Below are 23,784 nucleotides of genomic sequence, written 5' to 3'. Positions count from 1 at the left end.
GTGAGGTGTATGTCTTCTCAAAATAAGAAGGCACTATAGAAGTCATAATGGGAGCCGACAATGTCAAAATTGTCGAAGTTGACATCGATGGCCTCGACACAATTGTTGATGGCTTTGAAGGTTTTGAAGATGTCGTTGATGGCTTCAATGTTAGCGCCGAGGTTTTCGACAATAGTGTCAAAGGTATTGACATATACAGCAGCAAGGAGGTTGACATTCGAGGCGCGGATAGCTTCTCCTTTGATCTCGGTACCGACAGCTTCGAAGACGCACTTTTCAGTCTTGCCCTATGGGTGTCCTTCGGCATCAATGGCTTCAATTTTTTATGTTTTGAAGGAGGCTTTGTCTCGACTTGAGGGATGAGATCGCTCTCGAGGAGGATCAATGGTTGAGTCTGAAGACATACAGCTCTTATGCTTCCTTGGCTTTTCGATTGGAGCATCGCCTCTAGGTGTTGTCGCGGGGACAAGGCCGTGTTCTCGATCACCTTCATCATACAGAGTCTAAATTCCTCCCACTAGGCTGGGGTACTAGATTTTGAGGGCCAAGTGACCCGCTCGGGTAAACTGGATGATGAAGTGGACGGTGACCTATGGCGCCTCTTTTTCCCATGCCTCGAAGACGAGGAATGGTGCAAAACACTTCTGGAACAGGAATGTTTTGATATTTTTCAATGGGGAGACGTCGGTCTCAACTCATCTGACGATTTATGTTTAGATGGGGTAGAAGTGGATTTTAACGGCTTACCTTTCTCCAACTTCCCTCTACGTTCTCTCAATGCCTTGGCCGTCATCAACAAGCAGTCTTCACATTCTGAAGATGGGTGGTTAGATCCAAAACACCACAGGCATAACCTATGCAGGTCCGTCACAGACATTTTAATACTGCAGTCCCGGCACTTTTTAAATCTGTACCGAGGAGTAGACGACACTGATGAACTTGCTATATCGTGTCGAAAAACTCAAAAATATTTTGAAGAATATCGAACAATTTTCTGACTAGGAACAAAGGCGTTACGTTACCGAAGCTGTGAAGCGTGGAAAAACAAAACTGAGGCCACAGGCGCTGCGCGTGCTACTTATACCTGTGGTGACATCCTTGTCGATACAGAGGCTTCCGAGGGACGTCGACTCGACCAGGCTTCGATGCACAGCACCCTCTACTGAAAAATACATTCTGAGGCAGCAAGCTTGATATTGGAAATATCAAAGATAAGGAATACGTGGTAGGACACAATCCATTCAAAAAATGAATTTTCTATTGTCACAGGATTAATAACTAAAGGAAACTCAGCGTCTACAATCTGGTTAAATCTCCACGACCCCCCTTTAGATTTTTGAATCGGATACACTGCAGTATTACACAATGACTTTGATGGCACCAGAATCCCCTGGTTCATCAGTGCTGAAATAGTCTGAAATATACCTTCATCAGCTTCTTGAGACATGGGGTACTGTTTTGCTCAGGGTAAAATTGCTCCTGGCTTAAACTTTATTTTAATCTCCTTTATCCCCTTTAATAAACTTACATCACAGGGGCCTGTGATCAATAGGGCACTTGGAACCTTTTCAAGATCCTCCTGAAAATTGCTGGTCATTGCTGCATTATCGCCATTCTTTGTGTGACTTCCCCCTTTTCTATCCTTATCCTGTATGTAATGCTCATGAAGAACACCACTTCGTCATTGTTTTGATTTTCCCTGAACATATCGTCATCAGCTATGTCAGTCGTTCTGTCTCCCTCCTCAAGAGCTATCACTGTTCTCCATGGTCTAACCTCATCGTCTGTCCCTTCAAGCATTGCCATCTCTCTTTGTACTATAGCTGCTTCCAACTCTGTAGGAATAGTCTGTCCACCTCAAACTCATCCTTACAATCTTCCCTACCAGTCCAGGTAGCCATGTAAATAAAATGCTTACTCCATATAGAAAAATCTATGGATCTACTGGAATGCCTCACAGAGCCATGCGTCCTGTGAATGCCAGTATGAACTCTCCCACGTTTAAATAGTGTATTCCTGGACTGGAGCACACTATTCCATGATCAGTAACTGAAATCGTCATGTTAAGTTTTGTCATTAAGTCTCTTCTTAAAATGTTAACTGGTGTCTGTCGTGAATATAACAAAGGAACAGACATGTTACATTCCCCTATGCAAACTGGTAATTTAGCAGTAAAAGGAACTCGACCTGAAGCTCCAGAGAACCCTTGAGCATTCATGGCAATTCCTGACATTGGATATTTTCCCTCTCGTATACACGAAAAAGTTGCTCCAGTGTCTACAAGCAAAGAAAAGATTTTTGAGGATTGCCTCCTATCGTGACATCGACCCTTGGTTCCTCTTGGGGTCTGGTGTCACAGATATTACTGAACATATCAAGTCACCCTGTGAGCTGGCCTATTGCGGGTACAAGCTCATCCCCATCCCGTGAAAGGATTTCCTCCTACCAGAGTGACACCGCCTATTCTAGGCATCAATACTTGGCCTGTATTTGCATACTGCTGTGTCTAAATAGGGGCTTGTTGTGACTGCCCTGGGGGTGGATTTATTTGCGCTTGTCCCTGCTGTGGCACCTGCTGTACTTGCGGTGCTTGTGCCTGATAAGATGTGTGATCTTGAGCAAAACCCTCTCTGGATTGTGTGCTGTATGGTGGAGGATAAACTGCCCCTCCCCTCTGGAAAACTGGCCATTTTGTACATTCCCTCGGCTCTCGCATAGGTGCGCAATATGTCCTGTCATTCCACGATTCCAGCATACTGGGGGAACCCTTCTGATAATCACTCCTTGGTTACATCCTTCCTGAGCACTCTGGCTCTCGTTCTGTGTGTTTTGAAACCACCTTGGTTATTCTGAAATCCACCTCCTTTTCCCCTTTAACACATACCTCTACCATGTGGCATAAACTCATACCCACCTTGGTCCATCAGGCGCGGATTATTTGCCTGTCATGTACCCATTGCTTCCTGCATTCCCATTCCTTCTCCGCTTGTCAATACTGCCCCTTTTATGGCAAATGTTGACAACTTTTTCTGAACCAACTTGGCTTCCTCAATCTTTATATTCTCATCTTTCTTTTTGTTCTTCTCTTATATTAACCGGCATTGGTGTACTATTGTCAACTGTACCGTCAGCCCATGGCTTTGCTCCCATCCACACTTGTTTTTTCATTTGTCTCTGTACTGGCTCGTGCAACCCCTGACATAAAATATGATAAAACAACGCCACAGGGGACGTGGCTTGGGCCGATGGAATAGGGTGGCCTTGGTGACTACTCCCGCCTGATCCTGAAAGATCCAACGAAAAGCACAGGCTCCAAGCAGAACTCATAGCCTGCGACCAAAAGGATGCACGGGTAAACCTTCCAGGACTACTAGGCTGAAAGGTGGAGTGCAGAGGCGCATTTGAAGGCGAGGTGTTCAGTGTGAAATGAAGAGGCAACCGGCAGCACCAGGAAGCAAGATGGCGCTTGCATAACAAAGAGGGCATCAGAGGCGGGCAGAGCGCTCAGAGACCCAGAGAGAACAGAGGAACCCAATGGAGGGGTGGCACGCTGAAGTGAGTTGCGGTAGCGGCAACGGCCACTAAGTTTGAGGACGAGAGAGGAGGTACGCTGAGGACCCGGTCCGACTGTTGGAGTTACGGTTCCGGGTGAGGGATGGCAGTGGCCCATCCCAGATGAGTGTACACTGCCACGGACACTAAGTAAGCACTGCACGTACCCCCTGTGCAGTGACTAGCCCCCTCCCGGGCAGCGAGCAGATGGCGAATCACATGCTGGTTCACCCACCCAACATGGAGTGAACAAAGGACCATTGAAATAAACCTTTGCAGGCACGCAGAAAACCCGCAAGTACTTTGCAGCATACTGTTTGGCCCCGGTGGAAGCGCTGGACATGCAAGCAAGGAGGAGCAGCCTGGAAAGGTGAACCAGCAAACCCAGGCTGCGCGGTGATACTAAGTGACTCGCTCCTGCCACATAGTGTCGGTGATTGTCGGTCAACGCAACGACTAGCTGCCTGAAGGTAATTGACGCAACAGGGATGATCACATGAACTTGGGCCACGCAATGAAATCAGGAATGTGGCCCCTTCCAAAATAAGCCCAAAGCCTCGATAAGGAGGAAACAAGCAGCCTGATAATTGAAAGCTACAAGGGAGGCGAACTCATGAACCCGAGCTGTATGGTGAAAACGAATATACAGCCCCTGCAACATTGGCCCTGCAGTGGCCAGGGAAAACGGCCACGACATCCCTGATGAAGGCAGTCGCAAGAGGGGCGTAAAGGGAGAATCCGGGCCGAGCGGTGAAGAGAAAAAAGTGGCATTTGCGGTAATTGTCTTGAAGCTGCCACAGGATCACAACAAACTGCTTGCAGAGAGCTGCCATTGCAAGTAACATCTTTAATGCAGACACTAACATAATTGGTAGAGATCGAAGGGAGAAGCCCCAGCGACAGATGCACAGGGTGAATAGCTTGTGAGCACAGCGTACTGGATAGGACAGAGCCATAAAAGCCTGGCGGCCCACTGTTGCCCCCTGCAAGGCTATCACAAACGACAAGCCCACCAAATGGAATAGCTGCGCTATGGCCCTGTATTACATGGCCTGAGCACATAGGTGAGACGCCCTGGACAACATATAAATATGGTCTTTCACAGGAGCACCACTCACGCAGGAAACATCTGGGGTCCACTGGAAAGGACGCAGTTTGTCTGAATGCCTCCCAAGTTGGCCAAAATTAAAGCAAACCAACCAACCATGGACGGTTTTGCGAGAACAAAGCAACAGGCATCTGTAGGAAACATGGAATCTGTGCAAAAGAAAGAAGGGGGCACCATAGAGCTGTACAACCAAGTTATGCTAGCAATATCGGACCTAAAGACCTCATTGGGGTCACAGATAGAAGCTGTGCAACTGGATGTTGGGTTGTTGTGCCAGGATGTACGGAGCTTGGCGGAGCACACTACCATGCTCGAGTCACGGGTGAAAGAGAACTCAGTTTTGCTCTGAAGCATGGCTGCGGATGTACATGTAATGCAGCAGAAGGTCAGCCTCTTGGAAAACAGAGTGGAGGAGGCCATGGGACGGACCCAGAGAAACAATATTCGCATTGTATGCCTACCATAAGGGGAAGAAGGCACCGACCCGACAACGCAAATAGAGAATATGCTACTCCAGGAAATTGGGCCCGGGAACCTTACACAGGGCTTTACAATTGAGAAGGCACATAGGGCACTAGTCAGATGCCCACCGCCAGGAACGCCTCCAAGACTGATCATCGCTAATGTCCTGAATTATAAAGACAGGGAGAAAATACTTGCCTAGCCCGTGCAAGGTGGAGAGCTGAAGAGATCCTCCGCAGACCTGGCCTGGCAGTCTACCCTGATTATACGTTTCAAGTGCAGAGGAACAGGGCACAGTTTTCAGTGGCTAAGACTAGGCTCTGTGTAGCTGGACTGAAATGTATGCTGATCTACCCAGCAAGGCTTAAAATTATATACAAAAATAAGACCTGGTTCTTCGACCTTCCGGGGGAGGCGCTGACATGGCTGGACAGGGAGAGGATAGGATCCTGCGGAAAAGATTGGGAGGACAACCAAAGAAAACGTGAAGGAAGTTCTACCCAACCTGAGGCTAAGAATAATTGAGGTACTTTGAACTGCAGGCACTGTACAGCTGGGTGTTCGGACGGAACTGCAATTAAACAAACACTCTGTGACCAAGTGGGCCTTTGTAGGGGCACAGACCTCCCTGCCTCACAGATTATAGATGCTTGGAATTGTTTGTGTTTTTTCTTTTTCTCACATATGGCCGGTTTAAGCAATGGTTAATGCTTTACGACAAAGAAGAGAAAGTCGTGCCTATGGCTGCAAGCGCCACACCCTTCAAATCTTTTTTCTTAAGGGCACTTGTTTTTGTGCCCAACCGCTGTGCACTGGCCCCAGGCAGGACTGCTTGGGGCAAATGCAAGAAGCAGACAAGCCTGAGCAACGATAACAAGGCTGGGCAGTTGTTTCTAGTTGGGGAAGGTATGGATGTTCAGTAGGAGGGGGGTTGGCCTGTAAGTATGTGCGTAGGTTTGGTTTTGGACAAGCGCATATCAAGTGGGTCCAGTTAGTGTACACCAAACCGATGGCAAGGGTCAAGTGCGGTAGGTGCATTTCTGAAGCATGGGAATTGGGAAATGGTACTAGACAAGGATGACCATTGTCACCGCTGCTTTACATTCTTGCCATGGAACCGATTGCACAATACCTTAGAACGGAAAACATTGAAGCAGGTATAGAAATAGATGGAGTTAGACATTTGATATCCCTACACGCAGATGAAACACTCATACATTCAGAACCCCGAGGATAATCTAGAGCTGTTACTTGAAGCTATGGCGCTTTTTGCAAAACTGTCGGGGATCAGAATCAGTATGGATAAGTCTGTATAATTCCTGATAGCGGGACTGCGCAAGATAGAGCGAAATGCGTTGCCTGTGCTAGCTCTGCGGTGGTAAGTCGGCACGTTCAGTTTTTTTGGGGGTTAATGTGTACCATGCCTCAGCGGAGGAACACATACATAATATGCTGTGCGCCCTAGAGGGCATCAAGGGCTCTATGAAGTTCTGGATGAAATGACCTCTCTCAATGATGGGGAGGGCATCCTTGCTGAAGATGGTGGTATTGCTCAGGCTGCTACACTTCTTTGTGAACGTCCCCTTTTACATATCTAGGCCTTTCTTCAGGACCCTGCAGGGTATCTGTAGAGGCTCCTGTGGCTGTGTGGGCAGAATAGAATAGCGTTATCAACCCTACACAGGCCATACACTGAGGGGGGCATTAGGGTTCTACATTTTGAATTATATTACATAGCTGGGCAGCTACAATTTGTAGTAAATTGGCACACAGATGACCCTACCCCGGACACACTGATGTTGCAATCCACTGAGCAGCGCTATTATCTGTAGGAGTTATTGTGGTTCAGGAAGTCTCGCAGTGGACGATGATCGCACCTGGTGTCCCTGGGAATGAAGGTGTGGGACAGGGCCATGACAGCGATGGGGCTGACAGACCCAATTTTGACACAGATTCCTTTGGTCTCGTTAGTGTCATCCTCGGCTCAGGCAACGATGGGTATATGCACGTACTGGGAAGTCTGCATCGTGGCCGCCATAGGGGACTTATTGCAGGACACTGTTTACATGCCCTTCCCAGAGCTAGTAGGATGGATGGGCAGGCATCCACACGGCCAATATATGTTACATAGTACTATCAAGAGAGAGATCACACGCAGGTGGCCTGCATACAGTGAGCTAATGGAGAGACATTTGATAGTAGATGTCCTATTTGATGTGTCGGGGGGGGGGAACGCTATATCACAAATATACGACCTGCTACTGTCTAATGGGCCTGCCTCCCCTCTGGTGATAAGGAGTAAGTAGGAAGAAGATTTGGGGGCAGCCTTTACTTAAGCACCATGGGAGGGGATACTGCGATACGATACCACAAGAAAGTGTCATGAGATGCACGGTTGCAGCTAGTACAACTGCTATTGATGCGCAGGGCATATATGACGCCTCTGCAGATTTTGCAGTTTCCGGGTGCAGCGGTACAAGGCTGTCCCAGATGTAAGGCGATAGACGCTGGGATGCTACATATGTTCTGGACATGCCCAGTGGCTGGGTTATACTGGCAGGAGGTGGCGAAGAGACTACAAAAAGGGGGGGAGGGGTTGAATTGGATGTGCCTTCCCCAGGTACGTGCCTGCTTGGTCGTTTATCACATCCCAAAGGCCAGAACCATGTCACAAAAATGAAAGATCTGGCATGTAGCCTGGCCAAACATAGAATTGCTATGGCATGGAAATTGCCCAAAGGCCCGGGAGTGGAAGAGTGGTTGAGGGACCTGTACAAGTGGGGAGTGGCTGAAACAGCGGCATGGAAAGGGGCGTCGGGAGGGTCCATGAGGAGGCTTCAAAGGCAATTATGAAATGGGAAGTGTTGCTGCAAACCTTGTTTGCCACAGCAGTTGTGGAAGAGACGGAGGCATATTGACCTCAACGAGAATGTAAGGTGCTCCTAACTAAACAAAGTGAAGTGCGCTCAAAAACATAGTAGCGAAGCAGGCACGACCATGGGGTGAGATCTGGGAGGGTGGTGGAAACAGATGGGGAATGTTAGAATAGAGTTTGCGGTATGATACAATGTGAGACTGTTGATATTGCATATATTTTATATTGTGTAATGTTTTCACCTATGCATCTTTGGAAAAATCAATAAAACAAATTAAAAAAAATAAAAAATAAACAATGCCACTGTCTTTTCCCACAGCTCGCGAGTTTCAAGCTGCCATTTCTCCTAAATATCTTGAATATAAGCAATAGGGTCTTCATCTTCCTTCATTTTACGTGTCATTATTGCACCCATATCTGATGTGTCAGGATTCTATACCGAGAGCCCTCCAAACATCTGCCCTACAATTATTGAATGGTGCTCCACCATGCACTGTGTTTTGTGCAGTCACACTTGAATATCCCGCTCTTCTCCATATGTCATCAGCCCTCCCTCCAAGAATGGCTGCCAGGAGACCTTTTATGTCCCCTATGGCCAGCGTATTTCCTCCTGTCATTTTCTCTAATTCGTATATCCATTTCCCAGCCTCGAAGTCAAACTAGGGAGCTTACATTTTAAGTTATGCTTGTCCATCTGTGACCATGGGATATATTGCGGTCTTTTTCCCCCTTCTCTAACAAGGGAACTGCATGAACCCCATCCCATAGTTGGATCCCACTCTTAGTCTATCGATGGTAGGGATAATTGTCCCTGTCTGTCTTCTTGTTGGTAATTACATTAACCTGCTTACATATGGTGGAGACTCTCCCTTCTCACTACACAATCTTCCTCTGGGACACTAAGGATGTGCTATGGGATCTGGTGTTCTATTCTTAGGCTGTTCCAGATGTGACCATCTTACTTCCTTATCCATTTGCAGGCTTCCTACAGGGGCGCACACGCTCCCTTCTTCTGTCCTAAGACCAAACTCTCTTTCCTTGTCTGACATATTTAGGGCCCAACTAGTATGACTAACATCCTCCTCACCTTTGTCTAGGTTCAATCTACTCAAAGACAGTGCTCAATGTTCATCACTAAACAGGTTTTCTTCCTCACTCCATGATCGAGTTGCTGGGGATTGATCATCGTTCTCTCGAGTTCCATACTCGCTATCTCGTCTAATTGTTGATACTCCTTATCAATTCTTTCTTCAATGCTTCCCGCATCATCTCTGTCTTCGTTTAGCACTACTCTAGATGCTGCTGGTATTACTTCCTTTATTGGAAGAATCTCTTCCACTCTATCCCATCGTATTTCTGGGCTGGGTCTCATTTGTTCTTTATGAATAAGACTGGGATCCAAACCTCGCTGCCTCTTTTTTCACTCCATTTCTTCATCTACTTCCTTTCGCTTTCTCGCATCTCTTCGAACTCTTTCTTCCTCCTGCTTTCATTCTTCCCTCCTTACTTCTTCCCTTCTTCCTCTTCTTCCCTTCGTCTCTGTAATCTTTCGTCCCTTAATCTTTGTGCTTCTCCCTCCTCACTCTTTCCTTTGTGTACTCTTTTCTATCGTTCTTTGTCTATTGTAGTACTTTCTTTGTTCCTCTGCTTGTTTTTCCTTATGATATATCTGTTCTCACCACTCTCTGCCTTTCCTTCTTTGCTCATCTTCCTTTAAGCTTCTCTCTCGTTCCTTATCCTTCCTTTCTTGTTCGTCCTTATCTTCTCTTTGCCTAACTTCCTCGATACTTTTCCCATCTATCTTGAGTAATATCTGTCCTCCCATCCGTTCGTTTTGCACGAGTGCTACCTCGTCAGCCCTATCTTTTTCTTCTTTCCATCTCTTCATTTCTCTGCCTATATCTGTTGACTAATTCAACCGTTCACTTCTTTCTTGCTTGTCTTGAATGAATTTATAAAAATCCTTCTTTCTTTTATTCTCTTCCGGACTATCATCACTACTGTAAACGGGGGTTCATATATCGGATTACTATACCCCATTGCCGCTTTCAATTCCTTTAAAGGATATACTGCTATCTCTTCCAAAGCAACACTCTTTGCTTTAGGCACCGTAAGGGGAGCTGACGGCCCGACGCCTTCCCCCTCATGCTGATTAAGCATCCACTCCTCAGGTGGCGGGTCTTCTTTTTCCTCTTGGTACATCTTCCAAAGTTCTAAAATTGCTAATCTAATTTCTTCCCTGTGTACGCGGCGTGCAAAAATGTGGTCATGTGTTTCAATACCGCTCTTGACAATGATCCCCCATGTGGCTATGGCACGAACATTGTATCTGCTGTGCTCTTTACCCATTCTGCACTGTACTGTTTGAGCGTGGGCACGTGTTTTGGCAGTGTCTTGCATGGGTGCATGAGAGGAGTGTTTCCCATAATGAGAAGTCTCAATTGACTGTCAATACTTACCAGACCATTGAATAAACCTTTTATTTCAACTTAAATCACCACTTTTAATGTTTTAAAACAACAAATATGAGCACGCACCATCAATCACTGCTCAATCCTCTTATTTCAATGACCTACCTATTCTTTTGATTGGTGCCAATCGTTTCACTACACTTTTGTCTTTAATCGCTGTTTCTTCTTCACAATTCTATCACTCCTCAATACTTTATTCAACAAACAACATTTAGATTAGACAGACATTTACACATTTATAAAACACTGTGATCACCTTCCCACTTAGCCATGTCTCATTCATAAATATGGGGTACTTCTTCTCTCACCTTTACTTTACCCTGTACAGGGTTTGAGACATCACCTTACATGGTACGGACCTGTGCGTTTTTCTCTATCGCTACTCCCGTTGGAGTTTGAAATGTCTCCTTCTAATTCCCTTGAATTAGGACTCCTACACTGCATCTCTTACCTTCACAATATTTCCTGTTGCTCAAAATGATCACAATCTCGTCCCCGTATTTGCCATTCTGCTTTCTACTTAGCATTCGTTAATCGGCTCAAGGCTTTCGATATCGACTCCTCCAATCAGACCACTTTGCTTTCCGCTTACCAGCGGTGCCCTCCCCTATCATGTGTAGCTGACACCTGACAGCCGTGGGTATAGCAAAAGCCTTTGGCCATGGGCTGCCATGGGCAGCATAATTAGAATTTCAAGGCCCCATGGATTTGCATCTCCATTGTCAAACCTTGCTGGTGGCAGTGAATACTGAAGAATGTTAATTAGCAGGCCTCAGCGAAGGCTTGGGTGCAGGAAGTGACAATGCAGACCAGACCCCAACACCTCCTTGCAATGCAATGTGTCAACTTGGTACTAACACTCCTCCTTGGTACGAAAGGGCAGTGAATGTCCTGTCTGGAGCCACTTCTTTCAGAACAGAGAAGTATGTGAATTGTAGGAGACGAATGTCTGCCTGCAACCCCCTACTTCAAAGGAGGTTCATGTTGTGATCAAGCGCTGCACAGGGCTCTGTTAATTAGGGAGACACTTTGATGTACAGCAGACAGAAAGATGGGTGGGACTTAGAAGTATATGTTGTCATCATTCCCCTGTCTGTTGCTAAGCGCCCTGGTTCTGACATGAAGCATCACTGAAGATTGTTGGTGGAGACCCAGGATTGGCTCACTTATGTTAGGCTTGTCCTACACCAATCCCTGGGCCTTGTTGGGCTTTAAAAGAGGGCTGAGCCCCTCAATGATGAGATCATCTGAAGACTTTGCAAGGAGTAAGACGAAGGACTCATTTGGACCCAAGCTGAAGGTACAGTCTACCTTACATCTTCCGCCAGTGAAGGAAGGAAAGAGGGAAGCAATATCCCTTCCGTAAACATCTCCCAGGAAACAGAAGGAGATACCAGACGCATAGGGACCCGTCCAGCAGCTCCAGAACCAGTACCCAGCCAGCACACAGTGTATTCTGCTAGGTTCTGACAGCAAGCTTCCTAGGTGGGAAGTGCCGGAGAGTCTCTGGACAAAGGACAGGCCGTTGCCTGCTAACACCCTCCTGAGCTTTGGGCCATCCGTCTTGAAAAGACACGAGCCCTGCGAAGAAGCTAAGAGGAGTGCCAGACAAGTATCATCCAGCGTCCATCTTTTTAAGGACAATTTCGAGACAGTCGAGTCCTCAAACCACATCCAACTGCACCGCTGACTGTTGTCACGCCGCAGTTGCTAGAGCCGTCCAAGACGCCTCGACCAGCATTCCAGATCCGCCAACCAGCACAGAGACAATGGGCCTCATTATGAGGAAGGTGGCCATGGAATGAACGGTGCCGGTAAGGGACCGGCACTGTTTATTCCGGCCTGCCCTATTACAAGGTCTGCAGCGGGTCTTGCTCTGGATGTCTGGCCAGACCAGAGGTGCAGAGCGGGACCCGCTAGCAGTCCAGGATGCTAACAATGGGCCCGTCATTAACAGGCCCGTTGTTAGCATCCTCCTCATTCCCATTGAGCCCTATGGGGGCTCAAATGGGAATGGGGATGTACCGGGTCTGGGTCCTGCGAAAGGGAATTACGGGGCCATCCAAGGTCGTAATGGCCCGGTAAGTCCCCTTTTGCGGGACCTGGACCCGGTACCCGGGTAGCCATACTGCTAAAAAAGGCATGGCTATCTCCAAACTCGTAATGAGGCCCAATGATTCTTGGCACTGAGCCGCCACATCAGACTGCCTGCAGACGTCCATCCAGCCTCGCTTGCTGAACTGCCTACCACCTGGTCCCACAGCTGTCTCCCGCCACTAACTCTGTCTCAAGGGCTGCAAAGCACCCTGGAACTGCCTTGACACTGTCAAGCACCAGGAACTTCTTCAGCAGTAGGTACACTGCGGTTCTGCCCCCCTGGTCCTTCTCCGAAGGCCCATAGAGACAGTTACAACCCTTTGCCCCTTTGGTGCTGGAACCGAATAATCTTGAAATATAAGACTGATTACTTTACCAACTACCCTCCTGTCAGTATCCAGAGTAAATTGCTTTCCTTTGTGAAACTGTTTGTCCTCTATGATCCTTTACAGTGTGGGTTGTAATTGTAGTGTGCTAGAACTGTCAGTTGTAGTAATAATAAAGTAGATATTTTTATACAACCTTGACTGGACAGTGCCTTTTATCATTGCTATCGCAACCTTGGATTTTCAGTTCTTTAGCAGCACATACATGAAACTAAACTTAGGTCTTTGAATCCCATCAGACTACTCCCCGTTTTCCCAATTAGTCCATCATCTCTCATCATTCAGCCATAAGCCAAAGTCTTATGTCTGTAGTTGACCTTGTCGTTGCTCACTATCCAGGAACATTCAAAGGAGTGTGAGCACACCACTATCTTCATCTGAGGCTCTAATATATAGCCCTTGTCTTCGATTTCTGAGTCACATTTGAAGAGACCAAAAATGTGGCAATTTTAGCCTCTTATTTAGTGTTATTTTATTCAATTATGCAGGGTGCTGTTGCTCCTCTTGGCCTCCAGAGACTTGCTCACTCTACCTTGCATAGATTTCACACACTTTTAATTGTCCAATACTTTGGCCATTGCAGGTGTTTTCTTCTTCTTTATCTAGCTGATCCTCATTAACCCCCTTCTGCCTTGCAATTATTCCTTAAAATAACATCCTTGATCTTAGGCCAACATAGCCTTCCTGTTGTTCTGCACACAGAGCTTTCCAGCCTCTCCTGATTCTGCAACCTTGGTTTGTCTCTGAGGTAGCTTGGTTGAATTTGACGTGAGCCAGCGTCCATTTTCTTATCATGGCTGTCCTTGACACGTTATATATTCCTCTATACTATAGCAAACCTCTATATGTTTCCTTTCTACCTTGTGTTACTGCATATTTACAGTTATTGACCAGTAAGTTACTTCATCTTCTTTGTATTCACAATTGCTTTAGCCTTAGGTACATGTTTCTCTTGATGCTTCAGTTACATTGTTACTCTTAAGTATGTTCATATCGTTTCAATATAAGTTTAGATATCTTCTTCATCACATCACTCTGCCCCTGTCAGGTTTCATATTAACGTTCTATGATGTCCATTGGTGCGTTCTGACATCCTTCCTTGCGGTACCCTTCCGCAATTTTAGTGCAAGGGTACATTCTGTATGGCTGTCTGAGTGCACAACGTCTCTCATACACTCGATGCGGTGTAGGCATAACACATGGTGTCCCACATATAGCCCTTCATCTGCTGTCCCAGTATGGTGGCGGTGAGGGGGCAGGAGCTAGTGTGAAAGCGTCCACCTGCTCCTCTAAAGCAGGAAACCCTTAAGTCAAGCTTGAGAGTCGAGGAGTGCAGAGAGCGTCAGGTGCAGAAAACGATAAAATCAAAGCCTGAGATTCTAAGGGGGTCATTAAATAGTGCTGGCGACACATGAGCCTGATTTCTGACCTTAATAGAGACCTTGGGAACTGGCCACCAGGGGGCGCACAGATGAGGAACACCTCCATGTGAGCTCTCGTCCCACGGGCCCAAGAAGTGAGCTGAGCCCCCACTTCTGACCCCACCCCACACATATCAACTGATGGACCGCTGTAAGAAGGGACCCCCCCTTACTGAGCGAAAACTCGAGCAAAAACTGAGAAGTTTTCACTGTGAAAGGACTGCCTATCTGCTTCTCCCCCTCCGAGACGCACGCAGGAACGGGACACGAGCTGCACACCGAGTGAACACTGAGGAGCCTGGTTCCTGGCCACCAGCCTTCGCAATTTGTACTGGTTCCCCAGCAGCTCCGCAAGCGGGCTATCCGCCACGCCTCACCCTGCAGCCCCGACAAGAGAGGAGGACGGAGCATGCGGGAGGCCACCGGAAGTGAACAAGCCTGTGCAGACCGTGCAAAGGCAAAGGAACACTACGTGCCACAAACCCCCAAAAGCCACAAAAGGAAACAACATTATCCGGTGCCACCTACACACCAGGTACCTCTAATAAATTCGCCGACCCCCCCCCAGGCCTCGGCATAAAGTGCCAGCAGTGAATCGACACCCTCGCAATTTTTTAAGGGCACCAGAACACTCGAGCTCATAGAAACTCCCTCTCTACCCACCGGGGTGGATGCTTTGCCACCGGAACACTCCACAGCGATGTCAGTCCTCGGCTACCCAGCCTAAACACTACCACTGACAGCCCTGACCCCGGCACATACAGCCAGTGGACTACCAATACAGCCCCTCGCAAAGCATGCTACCGAGGCCCAAGGGGAACCAGGCAGAGATACCGGTATGGCACTGAAGGCAGTTTAGAGGGTTGGGCCCCCAAACACGGGGTTTGTGCTCTCCTCTGAATGAACGACAGTGTTGGGTTCCCCGTGGTAGAAAGGTAGTCCATTAACCCCCGGCTGGACCAGGACGGGCACCGGTGGCCGGCAGTAAAATAGAGCACTAGAGCAACCACGTGCCCCCCGCAAAATTGAGACTATGCTGTATGCCAAAAAAGGATATTGGTCACATGTGAACCCACCTGTGGCCCAGCACAGGACACTCCAAACATTGGTGCACTCCCAGAATCACACTGGACCCACCAACAGATGACTAATCAAACTGAGGGTAGGGCCCCTGGACCCAGGGCAAGTGCCTCCTCCTGTCCCATGGATGCAGCAAGCCCAGCGGGCTACGTTATGGATAACGGCCTGGAATCGTCCTAAAGACACCTTAGGGGCGTGTGCCTCCTCTGACACAGCAACCGCTCCATGAACACTAAAATCAGGCTAGCCAAATACGCATACACCTCACCCCCCTCGAGCTCCGACCTCAGAACCACGATGTCGACGGAAGACTTGGAGACGGGAGCGGCGGCTACCAAGGGCGACAACGCTGCCCTTCTGAGCGAAATTAAAAACATGGGCGCCAGCCTCGGTGGCAAAATTAATAAGATTACACTGAGAATGGACAACATCGTAGAGAGGCTAGAAGGGGTTGAGAACAACCAAGCCTCAATAGATACCCTTGAAACCCAAATGGACCTCAGGATACGTAATATAGAGAATAGGGAAGAAGAAATTCACCTGAAGATGGACACAGAAGAAAATCTCAAAACAAAATACACAACATCATCAAAATCTTGACAGTGGGCGAGGACATCTATGAGTCCAAAACCAAGAGAATACATAAAGCTGGAGGCCCACCAGGCGGCCTGAGGTCAGTCCTCGCAAGATTTCACCGATATCAGGACAGAACGAGGATACTTACGAAAGCTAGGTCCGGGGGCCCCCTCACACTGGGAAGGGCGCAGATCACCATATTCCAAGACCTATCTTCACTCACCCTAGCCCTGAGACGCCTCTGCAGTCCCTTAACGAAATGGCTCAAAGAGCAAGGCACGAGATACAGGTGGTGATACCCCTTCTCCCTCACTTTCAAGCACGGAAGAGCTGCGATCTGAGGAAGAGATCCGAGATTGTATTTCGGACCTTCTTGGGACAGGCCCAAAAGAAGGAGACCAAGAAGAACCTGAGCAGAATAGAACATGATGGGAGCTTCAGGGCCCGAGGAGGAAAGGAGTCAAGGGGTCATGGAAGTACAGGCGGCCCAACGACACACCAGACAGCGACAAAAGACAGCCCATCCCAGGGTCCCGCATGTTGAAAATGGCCATCGGGTCAACACTGCATGGTTACTTGTTAAGACCCCGGCGAAACACACACACCTCCGATACGTGACCCGACTCGTAGAAGGGCCTCCTCCTTGAGGGCGGGATGGACCAGTCGGCCGATGAAGAACCTTGGAACCGCATGTATTACTACATTTTTCACATATAACAGTTATTGTTGAGTATTAAAGTGTTTGGGGGGGGCGGGAAGGGGGCTCAATATGTTATATTGATAGTAGCTGCGACAAGGACCATGAGGTAATGGTCCCCATCGGTGGTCTGACATTGGACTGGCAGCATTCACTCAGTCCAATCCGGACGCCACCAAACCAAGATGCAGGCCCTCCTTGAAAAGGTGAAAGATGAAGAAAGTGAACAGAGGGCAAGGGGTATCACGTTGAATACCTCTAGGGAGAGGGAGGGGGGAGGGCAAACGAAAACAGCACATCTCCAGGCGGCCATGGGCACCTGTCAGCCCACTTCCACCACGGCGGCACCCGGTGATGGAAGACGGGACTCGATGCGCAAACCAAGAAGGCATACAAATGATCGACAGACATGATACAACAAGTGACAGGCTTGGCGCAATCTAAATTGGCATGTTAAACGTCAAGGGACTCAATTCCCCCACCAAAAGGTCACTGGTATCCAGAGAGTTTAAGAGAGCGAAGCTCCATATACTTTTCTTACAGGAAACCAGATACAGCAGTGGAGAAGAGAGGAAGGTCCTGTACGCTAAAACAGGTTCCGAACATTGGGGCTCTGGCCCACTCAAGAAGGCCGGCATTGGCATCTTAATCAGCAAAGAGCTCCAGTTTGAAATCTTGAAAACCTGTGCTGACGTAAGCGGCAGAGCACTCGTATTGGTCAGCAAAATACAGGGCACCACCATTATGCTTGCATCCATATATGCCCCCAACTCTGGACAGTCCAGGTTCTTACAACACACAGTCCCCAAAGTCATGACCGAAGCAGAAGGCAAAGTGATCTTGGGAGGGGACCATAACACGTAGATAAACCCAGAATGGGACAGACAAGCTGGCAACCCACTAGCGGCCACCCCACCGGAATCAGGACGCTCCCAGATTACAGACATGATGGACGCCTACAAACTCACAGACGCATGGCGACCCGTAAACCCACGGCAGACAGGCTACACGTTCTACTCTGTGCTGCACACCACATACACCAGAATAGACTATATATATCTCACCCCAGACCTCACTGAGGCAATGTCCACATCCAGTATATCCCAAGTGACATGGTCGGACCACGATATGGTCACGGCCTCCATCAATCGGATGGCGCTTCCCCACAGAACCTCGAAATGGCGTTGCAACAAGACACTCTGGAAGGATCCGATATTGCAAGACCAATTTAGGCAGGACATTGATCAGTACTTCGAACAGAACAATGTAGGCAAAACTCCAGTGAATACAGTATGGGAAGCGGGCAAAGCTACGTGGAGAGGGATACTCATCAAAGAAGGAGCAGCAAAGAAAAGAGAACGCCAACTCATAGAAAACAAGCTCTGAAACAAAATAACCCAACTAGATCTCAGTGCCCAATCAGGTGGCCCCGATAGAATTCAAAAAATTGAGGAAACCACCGACAAGAGGGAGGAACTGCGGCAATTAGAAACCGACTGCATCGTGAGCAAGCTTCAATACCTAAAACAGAAACAATATGAAAAAGGGAATAAGGCAGACAACCTACTCGTCGCGAGACTCCGAGGACAACCTAAGGAAAGATGGGTGTCAACAATACAAAGAGATGAAGTGTCCGACGGAGACCACCCTTCCAGTATCCCAGAGACCTTTGCCAGCTTCTACGAGAAACTATACACCTCAGATGCCACCCCACACTCAGAGGCGATTACAGAATATATGAACAAGGTATCCCTCCCAAGCTTACCCCCGGACATAGCACAAGCCATTGATGGCCCCATCACAGGTGAGGAGATAGAAGAAGCGATTAAAAGACTCTCAACAGGGAAAGCCTCTGGAAACGATGGCTATACAGCAGGGTTCTACCAGACCTTCAGGGACACCCTCCTTCCATTCTTGGTTGATCTCTTCAACAACATCCTTCAATCAGGCTCTGCCCCAGAATCCTTCTCCGAGGTGCTCATAATGGTTATCCCCAAGGAAGGCAAGGACTCCAATTTCTGTGCATCATATTGCCCGATTTCCCTTCTAAATACCGACACCAAAATCTACATAGGGGTCCTCACCGCGTGGCTGGAGTCACGCATGCCCGCCATAATCCAAAACGACCAGATGGGATTCATCCTCGGCAGACAAGGAGCGGACTCCACCCGGAAGACCCTTCACCTCATACATGAAGCCAAGAAAATGCCAAATACACCTGCACTATTTTCAATCGACGCAGAGAAGGCGTTCGATAGAGTCGAATGGCACTTCCTGGAAGCCACGTTACAGAAAATAGGCTTTGACCCTGCACTCCGACGAGGAATCAAGGATGTCTACACAGTGCCCCGAACATCTGTGGTAGTGAACTCCCAGTACTCACGCTGGTTCCCCTTGAGTAGAGGAACAAGACAGGGCTGCCCCCTCTCAGGCAAAACTATTTGCACTGTCGCTGGAACCGCTGGCACAAACACTTAGAACAAACAACGGTGTTGAGGGGATGCAGGTGAATGGCAGAGAATACAAGCTAGACTTATATGCAGACGACATCCTGCTCCACGTGCAGAATCCGATGACATCGATCCCCCAAGCGATCCGTCTCATCGAAGAATACGGCACACTGTCGGTCTTCAAAATGAACAAAACCAAATCCATCCTCTTCCCGCTCCACGAACCCACCCCGCACCAAAGAATAGAGCTCGAGCGCCTGGGACTCATCATCGGAGGCCCAACACTAAGATACCTAGGGGTCAACCTAACGAGGGATATCGCAGATCTGTACGAGGCAAACTTTCCCCAACTCCTCGCCGCCCTCAAAGCAGACCTCAAGAAATGGAGACCCCTAACGATCTCCTGGATGGGACGCCTGAACGCCATCAAGATGGTGAGCCTCCCACGCTTCCTATATCCCTTCAAAGTAATTCCTGTGACAATCCCAGAACACTTCTTGAAACAACGGAAAAGGGCAATAACCGAATTACTATGGGATGGAAAGAAATCAAGGATACCGTATGAAACTCTGATACTACCCAAAGAGCAAGGAGGGGTCGCCCCTCCCGACATTGAGCAATACCACCAGGCCGCCCAACTAAGAGTCCTCATTCCGCATCTACGAGACAGAAAGGACCTGCAATGGGTCCAATTGGACAACGACAATCTAACCCCCGCAACTCTTGCAGAATGGCTATAGGTCCAAAGACCAAAGCTTACAAGAAGACTACGCAATTACCCAATATTGGGAACAATATGGAACATATGGAAGGAAGGGAAGGGGATGACCGGCGCCACCACATGGCCTTCCCCCCTGAGCCATCTCTGGTCCCCCGGGATCAGAGAGGAAATCCCTGAACACTCCAGTTACCAAGCTTGGCTCAATGCCGTACTTGAAAGGGTCGGCCAACTGTCGAGAGAGGACAAATTCATATCAATTACGGAACTAGAAGAAGCCCTCCATCTGCATCCAATCCCGGTCTTCCTGTACTTACGACTGAAAGGCGTCCTATCCAAAAGGGAATGGAAAGACAAAACGCGAAGAGAACTCACGCCCTTTGAAAAAATCCTAGGCATGACCACCACAAAGGCCTGATAGCCCACATGTACAGTCCTTGATCTGTAAAGATCGAGTCCCAAGCCTCCGCCTCAAAGAAAAATGGGAAAAAGACTTCGCCAGAGAATTCGATGAGCAAATTGGACATCATTTGTGAAACACCATCCCGAATATCCATCGCAGCACATTATAAGATGCACGCAATAAAGCTACTTCACAGATGGCAGTACGACACATATAGACTTTCGAAAATGTATCAGACCAACAGCCTGAAATGCTGGCGACAATGTGGAATGGACGCCAACTATTGGCACATGTGGTGGGGCTGCCCCAAGGCCCGCATATATTGGAACGAAGTCCTGGGATGGATCAAACAGATAGACGGCATCGAGCGGGCGCCATCCCCCCTCCTGACTCTATTTGGCTTGGAAGAGGAAGATGAGGAGCTAATCAGGATAAAGGGACTGGCGTCCCCATCATTACTGGATGCGAGAGTGGGCCTGGTCATTAAATGGAAATCCCCATACCTCCCAGTTAAAAAGGAATGGATTAGGATTGCAACGAACATGTAAACAATAGAGAAAATTACGGCAGCACTCCACGACAAGGCCGCACGACACGAGGAAACTTGGTGTGACTTCGCTAATCAACATATCACACGCACAGAAGAGAACACTCCAACACGTCAAGGATCCTGGGAAGCTACACTCCCCGCAGGAAACAAACAACACTCGACACACTACGAGTTAACCAAGCCTGTCACAAACTCTGTCACACACTCTGAACCTAAAGAGACCAACTGTGATAAACGGCCCGTCTTGCGCTAAACACGAGCAGTACTTTTGCCACCGAACAGGAATAATCATATAAGCCGCCCTGGGGAGGGAGCGGGGAGGGAGAGGGAGAGAGATAAATTAACTCAATTGGAGGGACAAAAATAGACCTCATGAAAGTGCCCTTTTTCTAAAAAAAAAATATTATGTAACATTGATGTAACAATGTGAATAGAACATGCACGTATTAGTATGTACCACCCTCATGTTTAAAAACCAATAAAACTCGAATAAAAAAAAAATTAGAGACCTTGGGTGAGCGACAGGGTTTTAAGCCCAGTTTTCTTTGCGTATTAGTTTTTCCAATAGCCAAGCAGGAGTCAAAATCTTACGTTACCTAACAATCTTGCCAAATATTGCTTTCAGCCATCCAAGAATTACACTCCAATAACGAAGAATTCTGTAATTTGGGCCTGTGTTCTTGACCCGTGTCGCATTCGCAACAGCCCAAAATCCGTTTCTATAGGGGTGCTTTACCCTGCGCTGAACTCATTTTCTGCCTCCCGAATGGTCACATTCTTCTGGCTGGCGTCATTGGCATTTTCCCACTCAGAAACCTTCGTCCTCTGCGCGGGATAATTCTCTGCAAACATCTCAACATGCCTCTCAATAGGAAGCGAGGCACGGGGGTGTTTGGTGTCCATGTCCCACCCGCTCGGTGTTGCATCCTGCCCAGGGCTTTCCCTCATTTAATGTTGCCCCGACCACCGACCCACCGTGCTCCCTAACCATCCGAGCCGTCGGTGTCTTCCATTATGCATTTAAACGGAGAGGTTACGCTTCTGCTGCCATATTTCAGCTTTATTTATTTATTTGTTTGTTTGTTTGTTTGTTTATTTATTTATCTATTTATTTATTTATTTCATAAAATAACCACGTACACAAAACACAAGCATATTTAAAAAAAAAAAAACAGCATAATGCACTGCAGTGTCAAATGGCCGGTGAGAACTGGCAATCCTATGGTATAAATAAGGGCACGAATTCAGCAGACAGCAAGTAAACTTTACCCAGGATAAGTGGTCGAATTATTTTGGAGAAAGCACAGGTGACTAGGCTTAATCTGGAAAATATATACAGACGTTTGATTGCTACTTGCCCTGACATTTCTGAGGTTGGGACTCCTGTCCGGGTGGCTTAAGAACCTCACCGAAAACAGGTCTTTAGTAAAACCCTACTCTGGCAAAGCAGCAGGGTGGCAGAGTTAATGTGCCAACACCTGTGCTTAAAGTCACTGCCCCACCTAGCGATGCTGGCTTAAGATGGCGAGTGTAACAGAAGACCTCTACGCTTGCAGGGTGCCCTTTAGACGAAGAAATGGAAACGTTTGTCTCGGGGTATCCCAGGAAGTGCGGGTGGGTTGAATGGCAGCAGAGTACACAAACCAATGAAAACCATCACCTGTAACAAAAATCATGCAGATACATATGTGTGACTTCACGAAACAGGTAGGCAACCAAGCAATATATGGATCTTGTGATCCGTATTAAGTCCCACACGTAGGGCCATTGTCCATTGTCCATGTGGCCTCCCTAGCAAGCCTGTAAACTTTGAATCGCCAAATAATTCAAGTTGACCAGAAAGAAAGACTGATGTTCTTCAAAGTGCATCGCAACAGATGACTTCCATCTACATTACAACTGTGCACCAGTTTCCACAGATCCGTTCCGTAAGGGGGCGAATTGCACAGTCGATATAAATAAGTCGGCACTTGCATTGCAATGTATAAAACGATATAGGCCAAAGACCAGTTCATGAACTACCTTATGTCCGTGAGGGCCACTCACGAGTTACGTACTCATCTTTGGCCTGGGGCTAGCCTACCAGTCCCAGGTCCAGGCCCTGGAAGGACCCTTCTTCCTTACGAGTTTGATGAATTGGGCACTATTAAATTGAGTCAAAATAGCAGATGTTATTACAGCACTTAGAAGCGGGATGAGTCCAGCTTGAAGCACTATAAAAAACTGACACTATTAGTATAACTAACATGGACATTGAATGCAACCATTTAGCCTTGTCCATGGCAAAATGAAACAATTCTTCTTGACTGTACGCATGCCTAATACAAAGAAATTATCTGTAATAGTGTTTGCTGCACCAAGATTGATTAGATGTGAGCTAGTGGTGTGTGAATCCAGATTAGTCGCAATGGGCCTTGTTTACTGCTGAATGTATAGAAATCAACACCGTAAAGCAAATGTTGCGCCTGCTTTTAATTATCGTGAATCCTGTAGCCTTGCCATATCAAAATAATGTTTATTTTGCAGTTATTGTATTTTGTTGTTTAAAATGATGACCTAGCTAGAGAGCGGCAGGGCTCCATACAGCGTGTGGGTAGCCAGCATTTGGGCTGGCATCATTTACCAGGAGCGCAGTACTGTGAGGCCTGTGCATCATCATTTGCGTCCATTGGAATTAGTCCTTGGCCAGGGATTGTTAAAAAGAGCCATGTAAACAAATCTACGTAGAGCGCAAGCTTTGCGCTATGCCATCTCTACTATTGTATTCGTCACGCTCACTTTCGAACCAAACCTCCAAGTCATTTATATGAAAAGAAGCAAACTTGACACCGACTGCGTATCGCACTTCTGGCTGTGAAATCACCATTCTACAAGAACACATTGCACAATAGTGTGCCATCTTTTAGTCATTGGGAATCCTGTAGCCTGGGCTGATCAA

This window comes from Ambystoma mexicanum, chromosome 14, assembly GCF_040938575.1.
Source record: "Ambystoma mexicanum isolate Mex_15411 chromosome 14, UKY_AmexF1_1, whole genome shotgun sequence".
Taxonomy (NCBI): Eukaryota; Metazoa; Chordata; class Amphibia; order Caudata; family Ambystomatidae; genus Ambystoma; species Ambystoma mexicanum.
This window is presented reverse-complemented; position numbering follows the sequence as displayed.